The sequence below is a fragment of the Centroberyx affinis genome, unplaced genomic scaffold (assembly GCF_046629955.1).
Source record: "Centroberyx affinis isolate AG114_WGS23_722 - 3 ecotype Tasmania unplaced genomic scaffold, CSIRO-AGI_Caff_v1 ptg005798l_1, whole genome shotgun sequence".
Lineage (NCBI taxonomy): Eukaryota > Metazoa > Chordata > Actinopteri > Beryciformes > Berycidae > Centroberyx > Centroberyx affinis.
The window spans coordinates 57,049-63,048 of NW_027282941.1; the positions used below are offsets into that span (position 1 = coordinate 57,049).

Here is a 6,000-nt window from a genome sequence, read left to right on the forward strand (position 1 = left end):
TGGCCCTGTGTTCTGGGGTTTAAAAATTATTTATACTGATGATATCGGCCTGATGGGAGCGCTACAACTAAAGGTCAAAATCTCAAACTTTGACAGACCCTAACTCTGATACTGTTAAGTCCGAGTGACATGAAACTTGTTACACAAATTCAGCTTTCCTTACGAATTACACTGATTGGCCTAATGAGGGCGCTATAATTACAGGTAAAAAAAAATGTTAACTAAAACTTGTTAATCTCAGATTCCACCGGTCCGATTTTGATGAAATTTGGAGGGACGATGCATCTTGTTATTGACTGGCCCAAGGTGTGCCTGCATCATTTCCCATGTTTACTTGTTTTCTTTTTACTTGCCCCCTCCGGTGTCTTTACTGACTACACCATACTGCCAAAAACACTTTAGAGGGACTCCTGTCTGGGGATTTTTTTAAATCTAAAATACATCATCTTGATCTTGTGACACACCCTCTCCCCTCTGTTGCAGCTGCACCTCTGCTTCTGCACTGGGTTTCACTGTCATATTCCACAGATGGACCATGAGCCTTCACATCTTTTATGGGCTGGTATATGTTTCTTGTTAGAGTTGTGAAGTTGTGAGGTCATTATAGGCTAAACTTCAACATGGAGAGGTCTTGTTTGTTTATGTTTGTTTATGTTTATGTTTTTCTTTGTTTATTGTTTATTGTTTTCTCTTTTTTGTTTTTTGATCCCCTTCCATTCATCCCGCCTGCCTGCTTACATAATCGACACCGACCACAAGCCAAACCATCATGGTGTAACAAGCAAATATAATGAACAAATCCCAATTATCATTTGGAGCAGCATACCAAGCGCTGCAATAGATGCACTGTGGCCACAAAATCTGAATAGGAAATCACTAATTAATCTTAGATGGAATCTGCATTTTAAATGGAAAATTAAAAAAAATACATTGGTCTACACGAAATGGAAGAGAATCGGACCTCACCTTTAGGAGATTCATGTTGCCAGCAAAAAGTCTGCAACTAAATTGCCGCTGCGAAAATGAAAAGATTTAGTCCGCGTGTCCAAAATGTTGTCCGGAGTGAAGACTGTCCACACTGAAAACGGCAATCTGATCACCTGAGATTATAACACTGTAAAACGATTGATTAGAGTAGAAAGACGATAGAGCGCACAGTGAAACACCATGAAGCGGACAGAGAGACTTCCATTCCCTGACTGATAGACTCAGACCGCGTCTCTCTCTCTCTCTCTCTCTCTCTCTCTCTCTCTCTCTCTCTCTCTCTCTCCTCGTCGGCACACAGTTCATCAGTCGGTCACATGAAAGACGGTGTATTATTAATATTGATGGGTATTTATCGGTCCTTGGACAGCAGGATGTTTTTGCTCCCTTCACTAAAAACAGCTTCTCATTTTGCCCCAAAAAACAAAAGTATTAATAGTATTCCCAGTTTTCCAAAAGCACTGGAAAAGCGAGAATTTGGCTTTTTTCATTTAACCTAGCAATGAGTTAATTACAGCAATTGCACTTTATAATAATAATGATCAATAAATGGCGAATCATTCATTCTATTCGTCTATTTATGAATTATTAGTAAAGGGTTAAGTAACAACTAATTGTTGATTAGTTAATTGCCTGCATTGTTCACCAATTAATAGTAAATTAAATAATGTAGATATCATCATTGATTATTAACACATGAATAAATCAATTAATCTTTAAAACTTAAAAAAAATATATTTTATTCCTTTAAGTGATATTTTTTCATCTATAGTAGGCCCTAAATGGTTAATAAGTGGTTTGTAAATCTTATTGTTAAGTTGCAACTGATGTTTACAGAGCCTTGCAGTGTGGCAGATTACTTTGAAGGGGGAATATGTGTAATTTTTAAGTTATTATATCCAACTTGTTACAATATTAAAATACTTGCTGGTCTAAGGCTGCTTCATTTCTGATTGTTGATTTGACGAAACAAGGAAAACAAAATCCTCTCTAAGACCATAAAATAAGCATAAAATCAGCCTAAACAAGCATAAATAATAAAAGCTGTAAAAAACAGTACTGAATGAATTTTACGTCTCTTAAAGGCACAGGTATTCTAATAAATTTTCATGTAACAGTGGGAAGACCCAAAATAATTCATATCAAAGCCTATGACGTGAGGACCTGGACCAGCTGGGGAAAATATGGGCAGGGAAAATAAGAATCACTGACTCTTAACACTCAACCCTCCCTCAGCAACTACTGTTAACGTTCCCTTGAGCAAGGCAGTCAGCCTCAGGAGGAGACTGGGGTCGTAGCACTCTGGTGTTTAACTGAACTGAACGTGAAGCAGAGCATTGCTGAGAAAAGAACATGTGAAGCTGGGAACCCTATCTGGATAAATTAGGGTTTGAGATCATTGTAGTCATTGAGTTTTTATTCTGTTTAAAGTTTTAATCACAGAGAGAAAATTGTCTGGATATTAAAACAACATAAGAGCATCATTGTCGCCTTTCTCCTAGTTGCGTAACATCTGTCTACAGGTGCCACACTGATCGTTCCTTTGCGTGCCAGGAACATTTGTTCAATAGAAACCTCATGTTACAGTGTTTGACTGCATAGAATAACATGACTGGGCCTCACAAAAGACCATGTTTACCGATCACACAGCCTCTCCTGCCTACGCACACTCGCCCTCATGCATGTGCACACACATGCAAATTCATACCCTTGCATGGAGAGAGGCACACACACACACACACACACACACACACACACACATACACACACACACACATACATACTTGGTCAGGGTGTGACTGAGTGATGGGTTACTCCGGTGGGCCAAACAAAAGAGACGTTCGAAGCTGAATAAATCATACTGATTGAAAAATGTAAACCACAAAACTTTCACTCTCCTTGATGTAAAGCTGGGGACAGAACAGGGGAGTGCTGCAGTACTCCAATTTATAGATTTGATCCTATTACGGATTTTACTTGTTATTGTCTCAATTAGATGATGATGGTTCAAAATCAGGAAGTCGTTTTTTTGATCTTGGACCAAGCCCACGGAGCCAAAATTGGCTCTTTGTCAATATGTGTCCTTGTGCATTCTTGTGTCCTCCATGATGCATTTTACATAACATCTAACGCCATAAGTATGATTCCAAAACAAAAGACCGCAAAGATGGAGGATGGATACACATTGCGGAAGCTCACTTGCCAACTGACGGTGCATCAAAGGGTAAAAAAGAGCAAATGTGAAGCCCCAAGATTCACTCTGAGAACGATGCATCAAGTCTTAGCAGCGCTTCAGTCTATGGTACAGAGTCAGTTCAAACAGATGGAACATGAACAGTAGTGCATGGTGCGCCATTGAAAGTGAATGAGAACCGGTTTGGTGTGTACCACCCCAGTGTAGCGTTAGGACGATGTGGTTGTGTGATGTTAAGTGCTTCTCATGACTCAAACTAGTCAAGACTATTCTGCAACTCCATCTTCACACCAGAGTGCTACAGCAAACACACTGACACACACTCCCTCTGACTTCTGTCAGTGTAAATAAATCGATCACACCCTTTTCTTGTCAAAACATTCCATCAGCACAAAGTTAATAGGCGCTGTGAGTTACATGACCAACTCCTTTCACATAACTTCTCTCTCATTCTTCTGTGCCTCATGCTAGCACGATGTTGCTTTGGTTGCTGACCATAGATGATAGAGAACTGGTGTGTGTGTATGTGTGTGTGTGTGTGTGTGTGTGTGTGTGCATTGATGTCTTTGAGTGTATGACTGTATGTGTGCAGTGTGGTTTGGTGTTCTTCGGCACGCTCTCATCACCACATTCATCCTGCAACACCTCAGAGATTGAACTGTCCTGTCACTCAACAATCCTTTGCTATGCTTTCCTCACTCACTCTGTGATTTGTTTTTTTTCTGCATCATGTTACATTGTGATTTTGCTAAAGAGTAGAGGTTGTTTTGGGGGGGGGGGGGGGGGGGTTAGCGGGGAGGGGGGGGGGGGGGTCTGTTAAGTGATGGATATCATTTGCATGTTCTTCTGCTCTCCTGCTGATTAAAATAAATGGGAGGAATGAGTGAGAGCAAGATATGGAAAGAGTAGAAGAGTTTGTGTGTGTGTGTGTGTGTGTGCATGTGTATGTGCATACATCTGTTTGTGTGTGTGTGTGTGTGTGTGTGTGTGTGTGTGTAGACCCTCCCCTCAGGGCAGTATACAGCAAATCCCACCACTAGCCCAGTGTTGCTTTTAGGGTGTTTTCCTCCTTTTCTTATGGAAATGATGAATGTTGGAGTGTTTTGGTGTCATCACTCATACACGACTGGAGGCTATCAATCCTCATTAGAGAGGAACACAGGGCGCTTCCCATTCTAAACACGATGATTGATGGTTAGCATCCACACTCCCCTACTAACATCACACTGGGTCTCCCTGCATGCAAACACATGCACTGCCTGTCTTCAACCCCCAACAATATACATGAAAAATACTCCAGCGCCTCAAAATCAATCGCACGATCCTGCCCCTCTTTCCACAAATCAGTTTTTTTATCCCCGAATGAGCTTGAAAAAATAAGGTGTAAATTAGTTGGCCACCAGCTAATAGAGAAATATGATCCGAAAATGAATGAAACTGTGACAAATAAAAAGGCCTGAAATGATTTATTATTTATATTATTATGCATGTACAAATCCATATGCTAGTCCATCTCTACTCCTGATTTGTCTAGGTTTGGAAACTAACATGGAAGATAACACACAGGATTGTGGATGGTGAACATTTTCACAGATTTAGTAACCTTATTGTTTGTTGGTCAAAAAGTTCTATATATATAATATATAAATATATATAAAAAATAGATAATAAAGATCCATTATTGGGTATGTGTGTGCTGAGTGTGTATGTACTGTAATGGAAAGACAGAGGGAAGCCATTCTTATGTCTTATTTCTGTTATGTCTTATTAATGTATTATTTCTTGTTTTTGCACGTTGGCATGTTTGCTTTGCTCTGTGAGTGGAAAAAAAACGAAATTTAATCCATTATTTAATGAAAATCAAGTCTTCATTCATTGTATTTAGCTTCCGGATTACCAAACCTCACGAGATGGAGGTCGCACACACAAACCTTGTGCGGCCACGGTGTCTTCGCGAGGTTTGGTAATACTCGATTTTCATTAAATAATGGATCAAATTTTGTTGTTTTTTTTCACTCACAGAACGGTCGTATGGCGTCAGAAGACTTGGATTATGCTGTACGAGCTGTATGGTAATTTTATGGTTATTTTTGGAACTCTGAAGAATCGGTCCCCATTGACTTCAGTTGTTTTGGAGAGAGCTCCAGGAGTGTTTTATGGACTAACAAACTTCACCAGACTTTCAACTGGCATGGGGGTGAGTAGATAATGACTGAATTTTCATTTTTGGGTGAACTATTCATTTAAGCAAGGCACTTAACCCCCAACTGCTCCAGTAGAGCTGCTAACTGACTGACAGTGGAAGATGTCTGTTACTATGTGAGTGTGAAGCAAGGAGCCAATGAAAAAGAGTATAAGCAAACCTTCCCAGAGTAAAGGTATAACAAATACTTAATAAGACAGGGTGGGGAAGAGGGAGTGGGAGAGACAGAGCAAGTCAAGGTGAAGTGAAGCGAGACAGGAGCGGTTGGTTTGCAAGCAATGGGAGAGACACAGAGGCGTGGCCAATAAAAAAAACCAAGAGGATTACAGGTAGGAAAGGTAGAAAAGAGGCTGAACCTGCAGTAACAGGATGAGACAGCTGCAGTGGAAAGACAAGACTCAGATGTTTGAACATTTCAGTTGCTGCCTCAGCTCACAGCTACACATGTGCAGTCTACATATATGTTGACTAATCCTCATGTAATCCCTATAGGGGAACATGTACTGTGCCAAAAACAGACGGAGGGCCTGTGCTGCAGCTCTGAATATTTTATCAATATTATATCACATCCTGCTCTTCCTCCTCTCCTTGCTCTATGAACATTATTTTTGATGATATG

At 40.2% G+C, this 6,000-nt stretch overlaps 1 protein-coding gene across 1 annotated transcript in view; it reads right to left on the reverse strand.

Moving 5' to 3' along the window:
* The window catches only part of gipr (gastric inhibitory polypeptide receptor), a 29,233-nt gene extending 28,058 nt beyond the window's left edge, over positions 1 to 1,175 (reverse strand). The window contains exon 1 of the mRNA XM_071547310.1: positions 967 to 1,175. The gene's annotated coding sequence lies outside the window, so the exon portion shown is untranslated. The remainder of the gene's footprint in view (positions 1 to 966) is intronic.
* Positions 1,176 to 6,000: the final 4,825 nt, after the last annotated feature.